General features: G+C 41.9%; 2 protein-coding genes across 2 annotated transcripts in view; one reads left to right on the top strand and one right to left on the bottom strand.

Moving 5' to 3' along the window:
• htr1e (5-hydroxytryptamine receptor 1E) overlaps positions 1 to 2,038 on the bottom strand; it is a 41,345-nt gene extending 39,307 nt beyond the window's left edge. Inside the window, exon 1 of the mRNA XM_082147991.1 lies at positions 1,842 to 2,038. The gene's annotated coding sequence lies outside the window, so the exon portion shown is untranslated. The remainder of the gene's footprint in view (positions 1 to 1,841) is intronic.
• Positions 1 to 23,998, top strand: part of LOC309482544 (uncharacterized protein) — a 332,446-nt gene that overhangs the window by 207,667 nt on the left and 100,781 nt on the right. The gene's annotated exons all lie outside the window — the stretch shown is intronic.

Below are 23,998 nucleotides of genomic sequence, written 5' to 3'. Positions count from 1 at the left end.
TGCAGTATTTATTGGGGTAATCCGTACTCACAAAACCAGTCCAGGCAAAAAGTCAAAATCCATAAAGGCAATCCATAAACAAGAACAAAACAGGAACCAGGCAGAAACAAACATCAGAAGTGTGTGAAATGTTGCAAGGACTCAGTGACAAACACTGACACAAACAGGATATATATACACAGACACTAACAAGGTGAGGGGAAACAGCTGAGTGCAATGATCAGTGGTAGCCAGACAGGATGATGGGAAACGTAGTTCATAATGTGAGTGACACCGGGGAAGGAGGACATCTAGTGGTGACCCAGGGAACACAACCCAGACACTGTGACAATATTACCTGTAAACTATTAAAGCCATTACAAAAACCACAACGTTTGGAGACTGGTTTTAAAGAATATTGTAGAAAGCTGTAATATTTCTCATTCTAACTAAAGAAAACTATTTAAATAACTGATCCACCAATTCGTCATATAAAACACTTGTTCAGGTACAGACACATATATACAATGTTTGTATAAAATATTTTGAATTTTAAATATCTGAGGGGAAGTTAAAGTTAGTAAAAAGTTTAATAATATTTGCATATATTCTGAATTGCGCTTCTTCTTTCTTGCACGTAGGCCTACATGTTTAAGCACATTCTGGTACTTTACATACTCGTCTCGCTCACAGCATCTGGAGCTGAGTGTCATGACAACAGCAGATCCTTCATCAGAACCAAAGTTAGCTAAACTCTAACACTATTAAAGGGATAGCTCGCCTCACCCAAAAATGAAAATTAGCCCATGATTTACTCAACCTCAATTCATCCTAGGTGTATATGACATTCTTCTTTCAGACGAATACAATCAGAATTATATAAAAAATTGTCTGGCTCTTCCAAGCTTTATAATGGCAGTGAATGGCTGTTTCTGTTTTGAAGTTCATAAAAGGGCATCTTTTGCCGGGACCGGGGATCATGTTTCCTAAACCCAAACGTTGTTGTCCCGCGTGTCATGGAAACGCAAGCCCACCCACGACCTTTTCCTTAACTTAAGGGTCCGTGGCTCCGTGCTCATTTGGGCCCATCACGGAATTTTCGGCGATTCTTGTAAAGCTGCACACATCTGCTCTGCTGCAGTCCGACTGGCAGAAAGAAGCGTGCCTTTTTTCCCCCCTTACATGCAACCTATTGGAAAGCCCGGATGAGTAATTAGTTGGGTTAGTAAAATAACGAAATTATAGTTTTTAAGTAGAAAAAAATATTTATGTAAAGAGATAAAATAAACAGCGTCCACCAGCGCACGATATCGTTGTGTTTATCTAAGCGCGTGCTCGTCTGCCGCTTTACATGCACGAGCTCATTACTGCAGGATGAGTCTGATTGACTGTCTGAATGTTTTTATCGTTCATCAGCTGGATAAAATCGTTCTATAACTATATTGTTTCTCAATATAGTTATTGTTATAGCTGTGGTGTGAACTCAGCTATTCTTTAATATTGAGAACGATTTTTAGAACTACATCTTTATCGTTTTATTTATAGTTAGCCTATCTTTTTCAGTTTTACAGTTATGAACAGACATGCTTTAAGGACAGGAGAATGTTTCAGCCACATTAAAGTCTAATCAAACCAGAGCAGATCAACGGCTTTTCTGTGCACTAATAGTCCATGAATGACTTGAGTCCATTTAGAAGCTGAAAAAACACCTGATAAAAGTGTACAAAATCCCATTTTCCCTTAAGAATCATATTGTGAAAAGTCAGACTGTAACTCGCTTCTCATGAAGTTTTTGTTTCAGTGCAATTCAGAGCTAAGAAACCACATCTTATGGTCTATCGGAGCGAGGAACTTTGACTCACCTGCATGATCTCGTCCGTGGACTTCTGGTGAATCAGATACCGATCATCCATGGAGAAGAGTCGACGTTTGTGTATCCATGTCGGTGTGTAACTGGCCCTGCCGAGCGGGTTCATCAGGTGTGTATCTATGAGTCTCGCACACACACCTGGACATCTGCCTCTGAAAGCTTCATCATCATCATCATCATCACCTGTCCGAGCCCGTGAAGCCCTGCGCGCGATGTGAACCAGCAGAGGCTCCTCACATCAGCTGAGGCTGGCAACCATGGAGACGAGATTACACGTCATGATGCTGCTGATAACACGCTTTATTATCCGCCAGTCAGCGACACGAATATCGCATGTTAACTGCTGTGTACTGTTTACAGCCTATTACTTACGACGAATATATAAAAAACAAACAAATAAATACATAAAGTCTAAGACCGCATTACAAATGTGGCTTTTTTATTGATTTAAACCTGGCAATAAACAAAGATTTATGATCTTGAAAAATGTAAAATATAGGCTACATTATGATGTGAAATGAGTAAATCTTTCAGGTTGTGCATTATTTCTGTGTGTCTATTCTAATGCAATGTCAGTAAATAAGTGACACTGATCATGGTTAAGCTCATGCTACAGACACACACCAAATACTGAGACACACACACTCATGTTCATTCGTCAGTTCAGCCTTTCAGTTTGTAGGCTATCACGTAACATTTGTAATATTTCTGAGGATGGGGTTATATCTGAAAAGCAACAACAACCAACTCATGACCATTTTCACCAAAAATATTAAAAAATATTAGAGTAGTGTAATTTGTCACAAAGGCAACACACTGTTTATTGACACAGATTTGACAATAATGTCTTAAACTGTTTTTATAAAATATGAAATCTATATTTAAAAAATGCCATCTTTCACAACATATGTGATTCTGTATTATAGGTTATTGGTGGATATACAGCAATGCAACAGCAAACATGAAAAAAGTAAAATAAAATAAAAATGAGTTATGGTCCTGATCATTTCAAATCTACCATTATATCTTTAATTAGTGACTGCTGTCTTAGTTAAGTTCCTAAACGGAATTTCGGGAGGAGTGAACCCATCTAATCTTTCAGTTAACCACCAGAGCATAAGCAGCCGCTCACCTTGCTCTGGCATCGGCTGTTCTGGCGTCCCTCCTCCTCCACAGCTCCATCTCCCCAGCTCCTCCTCCCCACCTCCACCTCCCCAGCTCCTCCTCCCCACCTCCACCTCCCCAGCTCCTCCTCCACAGCTCCATCTCCACCTCCCCAGCTCCACCTCCCCAGCTCCTCCTCCCCACCTCCACCTCCCCAGCTCCTCCTCCCCACCTCCACCTCCCCAGCTCCTCCTCCCCAGCTCCACCTCCCCAGCTCCACCTCCCCAGCTCCACCTCCCCAGCTCCTCCTCCCCAGCTCCACCTCCCCAGCTCCTCCTCCCCAGCTCCACCTCCCCAGCTCCTCCTCCCCAGCTCCTCCTCCCCAGCTCCACCTCCCCAGCTCCACCTCCCCAGCTCCTCCTCCTCCCCAGCCTCACCTCCCCAGCTCCACCTCCTCCCCAGCTCCGCCTCCCCAGCTCCGCCTCCCCAGCTCCTCCTCCCCAGCTCCTCCTCCCCAGCTCCGCCTCCCCAGCTCTGCCTCCCCAGCTCCGCCTCCCCAGCTCCTCCTCCCCAGCTCCACCTCCCCAGCTCCTCCTCCCCAGCTCCACCTGCATCATTTAGGCATCTTGCCACCAGACTCCTCATCCGAGCATTAGCAGTCCCACTGGGGGGTGTATCCGTCCTTCGGATGAGACCGTCCTTCGGATGAGACGTTAAACCGAGGTCCTGACTCTCTGTGGTCATTAAAAATCCCAGGATGTCTTTCGAAAGAGTAGGGGTGTAACCCCGGTGTCCTGGCCAAATTTGTCCAGTGGCCTCTGTCCATCATGGCCTCCTAATCATCCCCATATACTGATTGGCTTCATCACTGTCTCCTCTCCACCAGTAAGCTGGTGTGTGGTGGGCGTTCTGGCGCAATATGGCTGCCGTCGCATCATCCAAGTGGATGCTGCACATTGGTGGTGGTTGAGGAGATTCCCCCCTTCTATGTAAAGCGCTTTGAGTGTCGAGAAAAGCGCTATATAAAATGTAATGAATTATTATTATTATTATTATCTGAGCTCGAGATGAAGCTGCTTCCTCCAGCCTCTCCACTGCGGACAGCTAGCCAAATATGCTTAACCTTATTAGCTTAAAGATTATATGGGCAAACCAACTTGTGAAGTTTTTTATTTTTTATTTTATGGTTAACAAAGTCACTACTGAAGCCACATCTTCAAAACTCTTCTTACAGTTTGCATTAGCAATATTGTTTTTGTAATTTTTCCATTCATTTCTGCCATAGTGATTTAAAAAAAATCTTCAGCAAATAGTTATAAGCCATAAACCAAGCCAATCAGCTACAAGGTGAATCACAACACTACAAACTTGATGTGAAGCAAAAAAAGTTGATTTTTTTTTTATTAATACAAATTTTAAACTTTATTTAATAAAATATTATTTAATAAAATATTATTTAATAAAATATTATTTAAAAAATACGTTGAAATTGTAACATGCATGCTCTGTTTTTACTTCGTTTCAGTGTTCTGGTTCTGTCCTGTTTACCTCTGTGCCCAGTCAATTGTCCTATAGTGTGTTCAAAATCACCCCCTATTCCCTATTCCCTAGATTAGTCCACTTATATAGTCCACTTGAGGGAGTGAATGAAAACGAGTGAGTGAATTCGGACATTGATAGCGCCACTTTTGTATAGTTTGTGCTTACGGTTTAATAATCATTTGAAACTTAACAAACTGGCAGCTCCAGCAGTAATTACAGTTTTTTACAATTGCTATGACAATTTTTTCAATACTTTTAACAAATTTCCTAAACTCTTAACGCACCAACACACCTACAACACACAATTGGCAAAACAGTTAATTTCATGCTCAAAATCACACATTGTAAACTAAACTCCAACACTAATTTTCTAAATACACTAATACACAACAATACCATGTCTACCAAAACACTGCAAACATGTCTCAAAATCAAATCATTTTTCAAAACACTAACATATGTTCTCATCCAACAGGAAGATTTAGTCAATCATAGCACAATGTCATAAAAACACTAACATCAGATGGAATTACAGAAACTGCATTATGTTATATGTGTCAGGTCTGCTCTTATACAACAGACAGTATATTGTATTGATCATAGATTGTGTTTTGCACTGCAGTTTCTTTTGAAGCCTCTCTACATTTTTGTTTTGTTGGGTTTAGGTCTTTTGCTGCAGAAATTCAATAAAAAAGACCCATCTCAGATGCTTTATAGATGTACTGTTACAGTTTTTTACAGTCGCTAGGACACATTTATCAATACTTAAGTCACTTTTTCAAAACTCTTCACACAGTGAGCACAACAGAAGTATATGTGGGCTAAACTGTGGATCATTTATCATTGCTTTGGCACAAAATGCATTCAATGACTACATCTTTCAAATTACATTAACTCTTTTCTCACTTCGACACAACAACTGCCAAAACTCTGTGTACCTACAGGCCAATTTGAACATGCTTACATACTGTTTTCAAAACTGCTAAACTTATGTTCAAAACAATAACATAATACAAAATGCTGAATAAGACAGCAATTTGCTCCATTTCTACAGTAATATTTTAATGAAATATATTTTAAATCTTAAAATGAAATGCTTTAAAAACAATTGGACAATTGGACCAACCACAGCTGATTCTCATTGTAGATGAACATCTACACAGGTGTTACTCTTTCAATTTCATTACGAAAGGAGACAACTGCTGAATAGTTTTGTATTGTGATGTAAACATGGACCCAGCCAGAAATAGAGAAGTGGCTGAAAGAGGAAGAAGAGTGGCTGGGAGGGGGCGAGGAATACGTATGCGTGGTGGAAGAAGAATAAGAGGAAGATCAAGAGCTGTAGTCTCAGATGAGATCAGAGCTACTGTAATTGATCATGTTGTAAATCATGGTCTCTCAATGAGAGAAGCTGGTCAGAGAGTGCAGCCAAATTTGCAACGCTCAACAGTGGCATCTATTGTTAGAGTTTTCCGGCAAACCAACAGGTAACTTGTATTCTGCAAGGGCATATGACTGAGTTGCACATTACAGAAGTAAATAGACTTGTGTGTAATTTACATTTACATTTAGTCATTTAGCAGACGCTTTTGTCCAAAGCGACTTACAAATTGGGACTAAATTAAGCAAGTCATCGTGAAGAGGCAAAAACAACGCAAGAAGTGCTCAAAATACGAAGTTCAGGCATTATTCAGAGTAGCATAAGCCCGATAAGCGAGAATTTACAGGAATATATACATATATATACAATATATATATATATATATATATATATATATATATATATATATATAAATTTTTGTAAAAAAAATTCATGAGGTTAAGTGCTCACGGAAGAGAAGAGTTTTTAGCTCTTTTTTGAATGTTGTCATGGATTCTGCATTCCGGATGCCGGTGGGGAGATCATTCCACCAGCATGGAACTGTGAATGAGAATGTTCTGGAAAGTGATTTTGTGGCTCTCTGTGATGGGACCACGAGAAGTCGCTCGTTGACCGATCGAAGGCTTCTGGTAGGGATGTAGACTTGTAGGAGTGAGTGAAAGTAGGACGGAGCTGAGCCTGTGATGGATCTGTAAGCAAGTGTCAGTGCCTTGAACTTGATGCGAGCAGAGAGAGGTAGCCAGTGCAGAGAGAGTAATTGCTTTTGCATTTCTGCTTAGGACTCAACGGTTACCTCACACAGGTGGGAGAGGAAGGATGCTCACTGATATGCAGGAAACTGCCATTGTTGATATGGTCATCAGAAACAATGGCATAAAACTCACTGAGATTCGAGACAGAGTCTTGGCAGACAACGTTACTTTTGCAAATATTCACAGTGTAAACATAACCACTATTTCTAGAGTCCTGAAAAAACATCAGGTCAGGATGAAACCGTTGTACACTGTGCCTTTTGAGAGGAACTCTGAACATGTCAAGCAACTCAGGAACCAATATGTCCAGGTAAGATCACAAAATACAGAACTGGTTTTAAACAAAACCAAACACACACAAAGACATATTTTTAGGTAATGTTTACTACTGTAACAGCTTATGTTGCCTTGTGGATTTATTTTAGAGAGTCATGGAGATTGAAGGCAGGCAAACACCCCACATTTTCATCTTTGTGGATGAGGCGGGTTTCAACTTGGCCAAAACACGGCGACGAGGGAGGAATGTGATTGGGAAGAGAGCCACAGTGGATGTCCCGGGCCAGAGGGGTGCCAACATCACAATGTGCGCAGCAATATCCACTGATGGACTGCTGTTACACAAACCACTAAATGGGCCATACAACACTGAATGTCTCCTTGCGTTCCTGCATGATCTCTATGGAAGGGTTGTGCTAGGTGAGGAAAGGGATGCAGAGAGAAGAAATCAGCCAACATTTATAATTGTATGGGACAATCTATGAAGTGATTTGGTAGTTTTAGTGCATTTTGAATGTGAAATGAACTGCTGTGCCAAGCTGAAAGTTGGTTAGGAGAACTGTGTGAAGAGTTTTGAAAAAGTGACTTAAGTATTGATAAATGTGTCCTAGCGACTGTAACAAACTGTAATGAAAAACCGAAGACAGAGACAGAATTGCTGCAATAAAGACTTTATTTGCAAAATGGCATTACTGCAAGCTAACAAAAATATGCAATATAGCTGCCATTTACATGTAAATTTGATTTTTCCCACAAAAATAATGTACATCCCAACCAACACAAAGTTGCACATACAGTGGTCTACATACAAAACAACAGAAGATTTGACTGTATACAGTTCCAGTAAAAAAAAAAAAAAAAACTGCTGCATCCTCTCTTCTGTTTGGGTCTGGCCACAGCTCCTCATCACATCACAGGCACTGTTGTCCTGGCCAAGCAGCGGGCGGGAATACCGCCTAGCATAGCGATTCCAGCTGTGTAAAGCATCAACTGCTGTATCTCCACATGCGTCTTCCATAGCTTGGAGAAGGGGTATATGCGTTTGTGGATTTCGGTCATACACTTTCCATCTCCAGGCAGAAAAACATTCCTCAATAGGATTGAGAAATGGAGAATATGGAGCGGGATAAAGAACTAAAAAGCGTGGGTGGGCATGAACCAGTTACAAACCAGAGACGCCCGGTGGAAACTTACGCCGTTCCAAATGACAACGTACCTGAGCTGCTCTGGGCCGTCCATCTGATCTGGTGGAATGAGTGTGTTGTGTCGGGTGTGTTGTGTGTGTTGTGTCGGGTGTGTTGTGTGTGTTGTGTCAGGTGTGTTGTGTGTGTTGTGTCAGGTGTGTTGTGTTGTGTTGTGTTGTGTTGTGTTGTGTTGTGTTGTGTTGTGTTGTGTTGTGTCGTGTCGGGTGTGCTGTGTGTGTTGTGTAGGGTGTGTTGTGTTGTGTTGTGTTGTGTCGGGTGTCCAGGAATGATCAGATGGGCAGTGCTGTAGGGGCCAAGGGTCGCATGGATTGATTTGATTTTGATTTGAATATTTTATTGGATGACGCCGTGGTGGGTAATCGCTGCACACATTGTGATGTTCCCTCCATGCTGGCCAGGGACTTCAACAGTGGCACGCTGGCCGATGATATTCCTTCCCCTCTTTCGTCTTTTCGTGAGGTTGTCTTCAACCTCATCAATGAACTGGTGCTCCACTGCAGCCTCCTCTAGCTCAAGGACTCTCTGAAACACACATGACACACAATCACACTATCACAAATAGACATGGAGTGGTCACTATTGTGGAGCACAATCATTATGATTACAATACTGAAATATGTATAATTTATACAGTGTTGAGAGTATGCATCAATTGTGGGATTGAATAGGACTCACTTGCACATAGTTATATCGCAATTCTTTGACTCTTTCTGAATTGCGTTGAAATGGCTCCCTGTAGACCCGCTTCATCCTCAGATTATTTCTGCGACACGGTCCATTGTTGATAAGCTTACGCTATCAATATTTTTAAATATCTCATTTTTTTCTATTATTTTTCTTTGTATTTGCTGTAATGTTATGCCGTTATTTTCTAGGACCGTGTACATGATTTCAGTTTCCCATTCAGGAGACCGAACACGTTGCCGACCACCTTGTGTTTGTAATCTCTCAGTTCTGCCAAACAAATAGTAAAATACTCTAAATACTGTGTAGGGATACAAAGTAGAAATACATTTCCCAAATACTTGCAACATACTTTATTTTTGCAGTCCTACAGAACAGTCCACTGGCAATGCTGTACTACTGTACTCTGAGTACTGTATTGATCTGATCTACAAGATGACGCCGCAGATGGCTGCCTCGGTGTGGAGCTCTCCAGTTATTGTGTTGTTTTTGTTGGTTTGTTCTGCGTTTAGTCATTCTTTTCCTATCAGTTTCACCAAAGACGATCTACTGGACATTAGGAAACACACACCAGACAACTTTTGTACAGATTTTGATTTCTCAGACGTTTTACTGGACATTCTCGTCGGAGGGGCAGCGGTGTTGTTCAAACGCGCGGTCAGACGCAAACGCGGGAAGCGTTTAAACTCCGCGAGTGCGGCCTCCGCACTGCACTCCCCAGAATTCATCTTGCGAATCTCCAATCTCTTCCTAACAAAATGGACGAACTTCTTCTCCTCACCCGCACTAACAAGGATTTTTTAAACTGCTCTGTGCTTCACTGAAACCTGGCTGAGTGAAGCCATACCGGACAACGCACTACATCTGCCGGGCTTTCAGCTGTTCCGAGCGGATCGCATTGCGGAACTAATGGGGAAAACGAGAGGTGGTGGATTGTGTTTCTACATTAACGAAAGTTGGTGTTCAGATGTAACAACACTGAAGAAGATGTGCTCTCCTAATTTAGAGGCGCATTTCATAAACTGTAAACCTTTCTACTCGCCGCAGGAGTTTTCCTCATTCATTCTCGCGAATGTTTACATTCCTCCAGACGCGTGTGTGAGCGCGGCGCTACAACAACTGGCTGAACATATAGCTGAAATGGAACAAAGGTACCCAGACTCTCTTTTAATCATTCTTGGGGATTTTAACAAAGCAAATCTCTCCCGTGAACTGCCAAAATACAGACAGCATGTTACATGTCCTACCAGAGACAGTAATATATTGGACCACTGTTACACCACGATAAAGAATGCGTATCACTCCGTCCCACGGGCAGCTTTGGGGCTCTCTGATCACTGTTTGGTTCATCTTATACCGACCTACAGGCAGAAACTGAAATCAGCTAAACCTGTAATAAGGACTGTAAAAAAATGGACCAACGAAGCAGAGCAGGATCTACAGGCCTGCTTCGATTGCACTGATTGGACTGTTTTTGAAGCTGCAGCCACCGATCTGGATGAGCTCACAGATACTGTAACATCATATATTAGTTTCTGTGAGGATACATGCATTCCTACCAGGACATTCTTATCATTCACTAATGATAAACCATGGTTTACTGGGAAACTCAAACAGCTTCGTCATGCCAAAGAGGATGCTTACAGAAGTGGGGATAAAATCTTGTATAACCAGGCCAGAAACAGACTGACAAAGGAGATCAGAGTTGCTAAAAGAAGCTACTCTGAAAAGCTGAAAAACCAGTTTTCAGCCAACGACCCGGCATCAGTCTGGAGAGGCCTGAGGAACATCACCAACTACAAATCACCATCCCCCCGATCTGTGGAGAATCAACAACTGGCTGACACTCTCAATGCATTCTATTGCAGGTTTGAGAAGCCCAGACTCACACCTCACACCCGCTCTGATGTGCACTTCACACATCCACCATCACCTCCTGCAACCCCTCTCCTCCCCCTTCTGCCATCCAACCTGAGCTTAAGGTCTGTGTGGAGGACGTGAGCCGAGTCTTCAAAAAACAGAAGACTAGGAAAGCTTCAGGCCCAGACGGCATCTCATCTGCTCAGCCTGCGCTGACCAACTGGCCCCAGTCTTCACGCAGATCTTCAACAGATCATTGGAGCAGTGTGAAGTTCCTTGCTGCTTCAAACGCTCCACTATCATTCCGGTTCCCAAAAAACCTAAAATCACTGGACTTAATGACTACAGACCTGTCGCTCTCACGTCTGTGGTCATGAAGTCGTTTGAAAGACTGGTGTTGGCCTATCTGAAGGACATCACTGGACCCCTGCTGGATCCCTTTCAGTTTGCTTACAGAGCAAACAGGTCTGTGGATGATGCAGTCAACATGGGACTGCACTATATCCTGCAACATCTTGACAGACCTGGGACTTATGCACGGATCTTATTTGTGGACTTCAGTTCGGCCTTCAATACCATCATCCCTGATCTTCTCACAGCCAAACTGACTCAGCTCTCCATGCCATCCTCAATCTGTCAGTGGATCTCCAGCTTCCTGACTGACCGGCAGCAGCGAGTGAGACTGGGGAAGCTCACATCCAGGACCCTCACCATCAGCACTGGCGCCCCCCAAGGGTGCGTTCTCTCCCCACTGCTCTTCTCCCTGTACACTAATGACTGCACTTCTAAAGACCCCTCTGTCAAGCTCCTGAAATTTGCAGACGACACCACCGTCATCGGTCTCATCCAAAATGGTGACGAGTCTGCTTACACTGCTGGGGGTTGAACAGCTGGCTGTCTGGTGCAGCTATAACAACCTTGAGCTGAACACGCTCAAAACAGTGGAGATGATTGTGGACTTCAGGAGAAAATCCCCAGCACTCCCCCTCTCACCATCATGAACAGCACTGTGGAAGTAGTGGAGTCATTCAGGTTCCTGGGCTCTACCATCTCTCAGGACCTGAAGTGGGCAAATCACATTGACTCCATTGTGAAAAAGGCCCAGCAGAGACTGTACTTCCTTCGCCAGCTGAAGAAGTTCAATCTGCCACAGGAGCTGCTGATCCAGTTCTCAGCCGTCATTGAGTCTGTTTTAAGCACTTCCATCACTGTCTGGTTTGGTTCAGCTACCAAATCGGACATCAGGAGACTACAACGGACAGTCCGGCCTGCAGAGAGGATTATTGGTGCCCCCCTGCCAACCCTCCAGGACCTGTACTCTTCCAGAGTGAGGAAGAGAGCAGGTAAAATCATCACAGACTCCACTCACCCTGGACACCCCCTGTTCGAACTGTTACCGTCAGGACAGCGACACAGATCACTGGCCACAAGAACATCCAGGCACAGGAACAGTTTCTTTCCACAGGCCATTTCCCTTCTGAACACTTAACATGCCCCCCAAGGCATATGCCTGTAAGTGCAATACTCCCACTGTCTAGTGCAATATTCTCTAACTCAGCTGATATTTATATTTATATTATTCATACTACTCAAAATACTGTAAATATGTTCATAATCTGTAAATGTTTATTCGGTCTAAACCCAACTGTGACCCTACTTTTTTACTTTTATACTATTTTAATTGTTGTTATATATTTTATTCTTAGAATTTGTATTTCCATGTTTCTTGTTGTATTTGTATTTGTATTTGTATTTGTATATGTGAACTGGAAGCTTCAGTACCAAGACAAATTCCTTGTGGGTGCAAGCACACTTGGCAATAAAGCTCTTTCTGATTCTGATTCTTCTTCTGATTCTGATATGCAGTGCTGTAATTATCTAGTGAGAGTAGATTTCTTACCTATTCTTATTTCGGAAAGTCCGGATGCTGGATGCTACAGCGAACCTGCTCAAATTTGGCTGTACTCTTTGCCCAGCCTCCTTCATTGTTAGACCATGGTTAACCACATTGTCAACCAAAGTGGCTCGGATCTCATAAGAGATTACGGTCCTCGTCCTTCCTCGTCCTCTTACTCTTACTCTTACTCTTACTCTTACTCTTACTCTTACTCTTAAAATGCAATTAAGGTTTTGGAGTCCGCCATACTCCTAGTAGAATGAGCTCTGACCACCAAAGGTGACGGCTGGCCAGAGAACTCATAAGCAAGAGAAATAGCCTTGACTATCCACTTGCTGATCGTCTGCTTAAAAGCTGGAAGACCTTTCTTTGGAATCCAAAACAGACAAACAGCTGATCTGATTTTCTCCATAGGGCAGCTCTGTGGACATAAGTGTCCAGTGCTCGCAGAAAAGATTCAGCTTTTCCTGGTCCGGAGTCTTAAAGGAGGAGGACAGAAAGCTTGCAACACAATGGTCCTCAGTATATTGGTCGGCACTTTAGGGATGTAGCCCTGTTTAGGATATAGAAAAGCCTTGACCATCCTTGGTGCAAACTCAAGGTAGGTGAGAGAAACCAAAAGGGCCTGAAGGTCTCCGACTCTCTTAGGGAACGAAATTGCCAGAAGGAAAATGGTCTTGAAGGTCAGAAACTTTTCTGTAACCGATTCGAGGGGCTCAAAGGGAGCCACAGATAGGCCCTCTAGGACTATAGCCAGGTCCCAAGCCGGAACCCGGGTTCGAATTGCAGGTCTCAGCCTCAGAGTACCACGAAGGAAACGGATAATCAGGGGGTTTCTACCCAACACTCTTGGAAAATAAAGTACATAATTGTACCTTTAGGGGTACAATGGCTTGTCACTGGGGCTGTACCCTCAAGAGTACAATATTGTACCTTAACCTTTAAAAGAAACAGTAAATATATGTACCTTTTAATGCTTTTTGACCCTCAGACCTTGAGGTCCAATAATAAGCCCTATGGGGTACGTTAATGTAGATTGTACCTTGGGGGACAGAAATGGACTCCTACTGTACCCCTATTTCTGACTGTGAACGATGCATTACTCACAGGGGCATGGTAAGCCGCTATGGCCGCCACGTAAAGCACTGTACGAACTCGGGAGTTAACCGGATGCCACTGACGCTGATGACACCACGTGTGAGTGAAAACTAAAGAGGACAGTGCGTCGTGTGCTGAGACGCAAACAAGGTTAACAGGGCATCTAATAAAAAGGCTCTGACTTTGTCCTTTATTTCGGCCAGGTTTAGCCAAAGGTCCATCTCAGTGGCCACCAGGGCTGCCATAGACCATTCTATTGCTCTGGCGGTCTCCTTGGTAGCCCTGAGAGACAGATCTGTGGCCCTGTGGTCCTACCCCCTCGCTCTTATCCAATTCCCCCAGCAGATCAGCCTGATATGCCATTGTATGTAAGCATGCTCCGGCCTGACCTGCTGCCGTATATGCTTTACCCACTAAATTAGATGTAGTTTTGTATGGACTCTGGAAGAAATTTGAAGGTGTTCAAAAAATATATATCCCTGTTTCTCCCAACCCCGCTAGTCCTTCCCAGCCCTGATGCATCAAATGAAATGGCGAGCCCCACAATCTCAGTCCGTATGCTGCCTCGGCAAATGCCAAATGAGAACAATGGGAGCAGACGTTCAACTTCCCTCCCTCGAGGAGAAAGCAAAACAGGAGCGAAGTGTTTTCATTTTAAAGTTCCCACAGTGCAGCAGTCAGAAACACCCTCGAGTGCTGACTGAGACACTTTACCATAAATCTCACTCCACGTCTCCTGGCCTCCTCCTCATGTGACACCGGATCACACATGGTCAGGTTGTCTTGACAATGACAACTAGACGAGCACTGGAGACAGACCCCTGTGAAGACCTCGTCAAATAGACTGCCAACGGCACAGATCCTCAGCGAAGACCACGAGAACAAGACAAGTCCGCTGCACAGCCAGCTTCAACTCCCCCTAAGAAATGCTGGCGTATCCCGATCTCAAGCAGAAGGAATTGGATGAAGTATTCTGAATGATATCAATCCACAATACGAATACTTGTGATGTAGCCTGGAATTAAACCACACCATGTTCGTTCATCTGGCCAGAGGAGAACTGGCCCCCCGACTGAGCCTGGTTTCTTTCACCATTCTGTCACCGATGGAGTTTGGGTTCCTTGCCACTGTCGCCTTTTTGGCTTACTTATTTAGTGACACTTATTCAGCAATATTATTGACCTGACTGCTGACTTTTTAGAGCTGCTTTACAGCAGAATTGAAGTCTGTTTGCATCTTTGAATAATTATTTTCCTGTTTATCACTGTAAAGTGGCTATTGTATTACATGCCATATAAATAAAAGTGGCTTGACTCTTGTATTTATATCCCTGTGTTTGGTTGATTAGTTTGTCGCTTATTGTCATTGTGTGAATGCAAAGCTGGTTGCGTTTTTTGTAGTGGTGGGCCGTTATCGGCGTTAACGTGCTGCGTTAACGCGAGACTCTTATCGCGCGATAAAAAAAATATCGCCGTTAATCTATTCTCCAAGTTGGGTTGGGAGATGGCTCTATACTACACAAGCTATGATGACGCAATCTACCCGCGGCCGCGAGGTAAACCCGGCTGCAACGCATATTCGTCGTCATCTTAAGTAAACACGGCTGAAAGTGAAAGCTGGTGAAAAAGATCGGTGCAACATCCATTATTTGGACTTGGTTCGGGTTTAAGCCGTCAGACGAGCAGCAGCAAACTATATACAGAGTGTGTGGGGTAACAGTTCGGTAAGTTAACACACGACTAGCAGCTAATCCGTTCTACCACCTCAAATTCAAAACGAAACATGATATCACTGAATACCAAAGACGCGCGCGTGCCAGTATCGTGCGCACAGACAGCACGCCAGAATACAGTTATCTTTCGTGCTTGAACTTACAATAACACACACAATTATGCCAAAATGTCCGTTTTGTCGAGTATCTTCATAACATAAGAGCTGTCTTATGATGAACGTCAAGAGTTGTGAAAGAATGAGGCGCGTGCGAGAGCCGCGTCTCCGTCAGCTGGTCTTAAAGAGACAGCAGCCAATAAAGCTTTCTGTCAGTAAAGTTAATCAAAGAACAAAAAGAACAGAGAAAATGACTCACTGCTGTTGACTAAAGTTTTTTTTTTTTTTTTTTGCTATAATAAGGATTAGTCTATATTTAATTTATAATTTATGCAGTGCAGTTTGACAATTTCGGTATGTCCTAGGTCTACCTGTTTGACAGGCACAGGTAAATATGACATTTATTTTTAACTCTTGTATTATTGAGACAAATAACAATATTGAATTTATTTTAATTTGAAAACACAGTGCATTTAGTTGTTGTTTCTAGTTTGAGTTGAGAAATGGGCTACAAATTTCAGCATTATCACTAATCTGTGTGTGCATTTTACTTGAGAAATAAGCAAGTTAACTCATGAAACCATTTGTTTACTATATCGCAATCGCATATCGCAATATTGACCTCAATAATCACAATATGACATTTTCCCCAAATCGTGCAGCCATACTTTTCAGAAAAATGTATTTCGTATCATTGTCTTGTGAACTAGTCATTCAGCTTTTGATCAATAGTGATTGGCATGTTAAATCCCACACCTGGTGTGTGTTCCTTTGGAGGGTGTGGTTGTCAGGTAGGGGAGGGGGCCCATGAGCTTCAGTGCCCAGGGGCCCCTGGGGGTACTAATCCAGCCTTGCTTAGTGGTGTAGCACATCATCTCGATTTTAAGAATCGTTGTTGTGTTTCTTTTTAACTGAAAAGACATCAGTTAGACAATATTCTAATTTTAAATTTGGGGTTTCATAAGCTCCAAGCCATAATAAACATTAGACCTACTTAAGTCTCTGCAGCTAGTGTACTTAAATTTTATTTATCTGCAAAATGTTGTTGTGTACTTACAGTTTTGCACAATATATGTTCTCAAAACTACATACACCCTTTAAAAACAAAAACATTTAGCAGTTGTTTAGCATGGGTCTGTGTATTCTGTTCTGAAATGGTTTTATTATAATATACTGTAAATCGTTATCGCAAGAGGCTGCAATGTATATCACAATATAGATTTTAGGCCATATCGCCCATCCCTAATTGATAGCCTATAGTAGTTGATAATAACATTGGCCTACCTAATGTTGCCTACGGACGGTAACAGTACAGTAGTAACCTTTTACAGTCTATGAGTAGAACAGCTTTCTCAAGCAGTTTATGATGCATTTTGGAAACAGGAGATGAGCCCCTGGTCTAATGCGCCACCTGGCTTGAGAAACCCGTTCTCAAAGACTTACTTTTATAGTCATTATTTGGGTAGCACACATATTCTGAATGCCTTCGGCAGAATTCAAATGAGCCATTTTAATCTAGATTAATCTAGATTAATTTCAAAACCTCTAGTTTTTTGTTCTTGACGAGTTTTCCTGGATTGTCTTTTGTGCTTAAAATGCTGTGATCAGATCCTCACTTCAACTCTTTCCCTCCCTGCAATGTTAGAGAGATATAATTTTTACTATAGTTTTTTTGTCCTTGCAAATTATAGTTTGTCTTAAAGCTAAATCATAAAGTTTATAAGGCTAGTTTATTCTTTATATATACCTTTATTCCCATTTGTGCATCAATGTGCATAATGTGTGCTAAAGGTGCAAAATCTTGGAATGATGAGTTGATGAGTGGCATGAAGAAACCGATGGATCGTTTCTTTTTTAACAGGTTCATTGAAACTTTCCCTCACTATTTCTCACTGGATCTAACTGGATCACGCCTCCTGAAGGTCTTAATCAGCTGCTTCAAGTGTGTTTGATCAGGACTGGAGCTGAACTTTGCAGGAAGGTAGATCTCCAGGAACAGGACTGGGCGCCCCTGCTTTAGAAGGTCATCCTGCTTGGCTTGTAAGAATGGAAAAAGCTGAACAATAAAATGAGAATTATCATTCTCTCTTTGCTATCAATGTGTCTCTGACTTATTAAAAAACAAGGTTTATGCATAATTAATATTCATTGTTGCAAATATCTCACTCCTCAAAAGCACACATTATTTATATTCAGCTGTGCTCTATGCTTTAATTAAGCCTGTTGTGTGCTTTTAAGTAGAAGCTTTGATTTAGATTCAATGCAGAATTATCTCAGCTGTCAAAAAGTCCCAGGAGGAAAAAAAAAAAAAAAAAGAAAAGAAAAGAAAAGGGGCAATGTAATTACCAGGGTGAGAGGGAAACCATCCAAATCTGCAGCTTAAAGGGCTCATAATGACAAGTGTAATTATAAGAACATGTTTAGATTCGCAGATGCTTCATTATTGTTCAACAAACCTGCTCTATCTGTGTGTGCTTTTGGATTTGTCTAATGTACTGACAAACTGCCTCATTATTATCTATCAAATTTGTATTCATCACATGCTGGTAATGTATTTAATTTGATTCTGTGCTGTAGCTGAGGTACAGTGTGTTACATGAGAATGAGTATGAGATCTGAATCTCAATAAATTAGATTAGATTGGTCTTTTCTCTCAATCTGTTACAGTAGTGCAGGTCTCACTTTCTGCATGCGATTCAGGTGAGGTTTTCCTGTCCTCTAAAACTGCTTAAAGGTGACCTATATTTTATTTTAACCTTTTCTTTAGTGTGTAATATCAACCCAATCTCACGGCAATTCGTACGTATTTTATGAGGTGGCTAAGAATTCGTACGAATGACCTACCCCTTGCCCCGCCTCTAAACCTACCAGTCACTGGGGTTTAGACAAATCATACGTAGTCACCTTGTAAAATATGTACGAATTGGTCATGAGATAGCATTGGTAATACAGCTGTTTGTACAAATCACAAAGTCCACACCAAAGGGAGTTAATCTCTCCAACAGAAAACACCCTGAATCGCTATATTTATAGTCCTGCCACTATTTCTATGATGTAGTTACGACACATTTGCATAATTCTCACCTGCTGGCTAATTTGGCTCACCCTCAGGGATGTTACTTTATTTTGAACAGAATGTCCATCAGCAGTACAACCCTCCCATCATTGGACTTCACCTGGGTCCTTGATCCCTCCGGCTACGTCTTGGTACTCTATGGTATATCTGCGATCACCTCCTCTAATCTTTATTTGTTTATTTATTTTATTTATTTACTAGATCCAAGCCTCAAATCTTTCCCCACATCTGTGCCAGACAGTTACATTTAATTGTCTCTTGATATTGCAAGGATGGTCAGTCATGAAACTTATTTGTCCAACTTCTGCTAAACTCACCAACTGTTGTCTAATAGTCATTGCATGTCGTTTTATTAAAAAAATAAAATAAAAATAAATAACTGCATGTCACGAGATTTTTGGCTCTTGTTATGTGTTCCATTCATCAGTTTGTATTATTATTGAAACATTGTTGACTGATAGATTTAAAAAAAATATATACTAATAATAATGTTATTACTCTGTGGAATACATGATACTGTAATATCAATTGTGGCATTCAGCATTAAAAGATTTCCTGAATAATAATGACTACACAATAAGTGCTCATTCAGGAAAACTATTTGCTATACTTTAGCTGTGCTTGTGTTTTGACTCTCTTTGGGATAATGTACATTCAGATGGTCATTATTACCAAATTAATTGCTTCATGGTGATACAACACCTGATCTCTCTTTTCTCTGTAATTTTCTGTTTTGTATTGCAATCAGGGGCGTAGCACCAAATGTTGGGCCCCGGTCACAGAACCAAGAGGTGGGCCCCTCACAACACCAATATATATCAGTATATCTTTGTATATACTGATATACAAATCAGTATATCACTGATATATACTGCCCCCCCCCCCCCCCCTCCCCTTCGCCAAGGGCCCCTGTTACTCAGTTCCACTATTACCCCCTGTCTGATGCCCCTGATTGCAATAATTATGTATTTTAGAGATATGTCTCTGGTTTATTAAAATGCCAAAAAACTATTCCCTGTATTTCAAACCATTATAAAGGAGTTTGCGTTTGTCAGACATAGTTATCATTTTCTATGCTGTAATTTATGAGCTTTTCAGAACAGAACCAATCTCTGAATATGTCATTAAGTTGTCATTAAGTCAACAACATCCCGTGTGTGCTGTCAATCAGACAGAGACATCTTTCAGAACAACACCTCAGGAGACTCTAGAATTGCTTTTTATATCTTTGCTATCATAAGTGAGGATGAGTGTCAACTTAAAGTCTAGACTAAAGAAGTGCATTTCAGCATTTAATGCTTAGCCATATCATTATGAATGCTCTTCATATATCAGAAGAAAATGTGTATCTTGGCTGTGAAAAACTCCCTGCCACACTGCTAAGTTGGATTGGATGATCGGTATGGTGTTCTGAGTGTTTGGTCAGGGTATATTCTGGCAAACCGTTTGCCAATCATGTCTAGCAATCAGCAAAGCAAACATCTCGCTTATGTATGTAACCCTCGTTCCCTGAGTAGGGAACGAGGGTTACATACGTAACCGAGACGTTCCCTTTTGTGGTCACTACGAGTTACGTCAGTGACGACGAATGGGGTTCCCAGTCTAATCACGCCACCTCGGCTGTCTTCCAGTGCCCTGCGTTAGTCTGGACTAGGACTCCTACTTAACACAGGAATACCAAGGTACACTGGGAATCATATCTCAGTGGAAATATGCAACACATTGCCCGCCCGAAGGGAGGACTTACAGAATACACATAAGACCCGCGAGTGGGCTGCATAAGGAGAACACTGGGGTGTCCAGCCCGCAGGGTGGAATGTTTCAACCCCAGGGGTGGCAAGGTGGCTTGCCAAGGGAAAGACACACACTCGAGAGAGAGAGGCTTACAGTGGAGATACACATGTGGGGGTCGCCCAGAGGGGGAACGATGCACATGGAGGCACCTAGCCAACGCAAAAGCTGCCGGTGGCATTACTCTGGCGTTGGCGTCAACAGTGCTGGAGGAACTCAGGGCCTGCGGGAGGCTCATCTGAGGAGAATATCGCACGTATCCAGTCCGCGGAGAGGAATGGCGAGCAAGCGAAGACACCTGAGCAGAATCTAGTACTGGCTGGTTGAAGCGAGTACATGAGAGGACACTGGCTCCACTCGGAGATTGTAAAATCTCGCGAACGTGTTGTGTGTCGCCCAGCCTGCAGCTCTGCAGATGTCTGTTAGCGAGGTGCCATGCGCTAGAGCCCAAGAGGAGGCCACACTCCGGTGGAGTGGGTCTTCACACCAAGGAACATTAAGAGATGTTGCAACTGTAATTCCTCACCATCAGCATTAACAATTGCATGTCCATCAACAAACCCATTATTTTACTTGTACTAATTTATTTATCGAGTATTTTTCTAATATATTGCGGTGAACACGTGGAAACTGTATCAATAACAGTGCATGTATGCATTAGGCGAGCTCTAGAGTGAATGATCTGATGTAACATAAACGTTGGTAAAACAAATCTTTCCTCAAAGTAGTGAGAAGGACAGATGATCTGCATTAGTAGACACAGTTACAGGTAATCGTGGCCCACAGCTGATCAGCATAACTAGTTCAGTAAGACAGTGATAACGTGAGTTAGCCAGTTAGCAGGAGACCTACACAATATACAACTCAAAACTAAGTATTTTGAACACCATCATTCAAGAGCAAGCGGTTTGCGAATCCTGCATTGAAATTTGAGAAGCAGTCGTCAGTACAATAAAGGGAACACAGCAAAAGTTTAGGATTACACTGCTGATTATACTGATTATACTGCTGTGATACCGTGGTAAAGATACATTTTAACCTCTGATTCTCCACATGGTCATCCTTGGGCAGTGAAAAACACTGGCTTTACCTTCACATTATAGAGCACAGCGTCTCCTGGACATGATGCTCTCCAGTGTCCACAGGAATCAGCTGCTGGTTTGAGGTTCGAGTTTTCCCTGGTGTCTGCACGCGCTATATGCTAATGTTTCGTCTTGACGTCACAACGAAACGGCTTATGACTCGTTTGAAAAACAATTAATTTCATTGACTCAGAGTCGACTCTTACTTTTGAAAGACAATAACTTTATATACGGTGCACTTTCAGATGTAAAACTCTGCAGGATGTTTTCATTCACTTAGAGCTGTGTTACACACTACATGAAAGGTCATTTTCAAAAATCCATTATAGGGGCCCTTTAAAACCTGTTTGCGTGAACTTTAGCTTTGACATTTTTTAACTGGTGCCCCTCCTCTTACTCCTCAACCCTCTTACTTTATGCCGTTCTCTGGTATCGTGCTGGGAAAACAGGAGGGAACATTGTGCTTTGCGAGTTACCCATCGCTTGTTGGTAAATGGCTTTGCCGATTGCTAGACGTGATTGACAAACGGTTTGCCAGAATATACCCTGATCGTGTTTCTTGCTGTCCCACAGTTCCCTATGATGGTCAGGTTCCTCCTTCAGTGTAAGTCTGTGGGTTCAATAGTCACAACAAGAGACAAACAGTCAGCCTATAAAGACATGTTCATATTGACATGAACATATAGTCAGTCATATTGTTCCTAAATGCTGTGTAAAGCGGAATGATGCAGAACTGCTGCTATTTGTCCTTGTTGTAATGTATAGGCCTCCCTCTGCAGATAACAGTTTTTATGAAAACTTTGAGCAGCTGCTAAAAGAGAGCAACCTTGATAAAGAACTTATCATTATGGGGGATTTTAACATCAACTGGGAGGACAAATCCTGTAGAAAAAAGCTTAAACAAATCACTGACAGGTATGATCTAACACAAGTTATACGTGGGCCAACAAGAATAACTAACTCTACCAAGACACAAATCGATCTCATATTTACCAATAGACCTGAAAGAATTATAAAATCATTTAATATGTTGACAGGTTTATCAGACCACAATCTAATTCTTGTCACAAGAAAGCTTGCCAAAAAACGTTTTCACCTTTGCACTAGAGAGAAAAAAGAGACCATTACAATTCCTAAAAATAATTATCAAAACTTTGTAGCTGCAGCTAACCAAATTCAATGGGATGACATTTTATCTTTAGTTGATTGCGAAAGAGACAGCCAAATATTTCTAAAAACACTTGAGAGAACTATTAAAGAATCCTCACAAAAAATCAAGTACAAACAACACAAAAACACTGTACCCTGGATAAATCCAGACATCATAAAAATCATGAAAGAACGAGACCAAGCCCTAAAACTAGCAAATAAAACTAAATCAAGTCATGACAGAGGACGTTTCGCCATGTTGAGAAATAAAGTTGTAAGGTCATTAAGAAAAGCAAAGGCAGATTTCTATCTCACTATAATTGAAAAATCCAATGGAAATACTAAAACAATATGGAATCAGCTAAGAAAAATGATGGGTGATCGCCCCAAAGAACAAAACACTCCAGTAATTAAAATAAATGAAAAGCCGACAAACAATCTTTCGGTTATAGCAGAAGCATTTAATCACTATTTTATTGTGGCTAACATAGCGAACTGTTTTACACCAGACAACATATACACTCCGTCAATAGACAAAAGTCAATTAGTTTTTAGTTTAATTAACATCACAGAATCAGAGGTATCACAGACCATTAAATCACTCAGACCATCAAAATGTAAAGATATTTTTGATATGGATACGGTAATGCTCAAGGCACTAAGTATATAAATCATATCCCCCATCACCAAAATAATCCACATGTCTATTTCACAAAATATTTTCCCAAGCATGTGGAAACCAGCTGTTGTTGCTCCAATTTTCAAAAGTGGAGATCCTCATTCCATGTCAAACTACAGACCCATCAGTATATTGCCTGCAGTGTCTAAGATTGCAGAGAAACTAATAGCAAAACAAATTATTAACCATCTAAATTCCACACCCTTTGCCCTCCACCCTATGCAGTTTGGCTTCAGAGCCAATTACTCCACCGAGACTGCGACTTGCTTCTTTACTGAAAACATCAGGGCTCTGTTGGACCGAGGTGGGGTTGTTGGTGCGGTGTTCCTGGATCTCCGGAAGGCTTTTGACACTGTTAATTATACAATTTTGTTGGCAAAACTATGCAGTTATAACTTTTCCTCGGACGCGCTTAAATGGATTGAGTCTTACCTCACTGACCGTCTCCAACATGTCAGAGTCCAGTCTTTTAAATCAGTCGCTCTTAGTCTGTCCACCGGTCTTCCTCAAGGATCTATTTTAGGGCCTCTATTGTTCTCACTTTATATAAATGACCTTCCGTCCGTCTGTCCTGATGTCTCTATGCAGATGTATGCTGATGACACTGTAGTCTATGTTCATGGTAAAAATATCTCTCAGGTGGCTGAGAAGCTCACTAAATCCATGGACAACATTACAGCTTGGTTGAAACAATCCTGCCTGCAGCTGAATACATCAAAAACAGTAGCAATGTTTTTCACAAAGTC

This window comes from Leuciscus leuciscus (genome assembly GCF_965113295.1).
Source record: "Leuciscus leuciscus genome assembly, chromosome: 19".
Lineage (NCBI taxonomy): Eukaryota > Metazoa > Chordata > Actinopteri > Cypriniformes > Leuciscidae > Leuciscus > Leuciscus leuciscus.
Note: the sequence above shows the minus strand (reverse complement) of the source record. Positions and strands in the feature narration are given on the sequence as shown.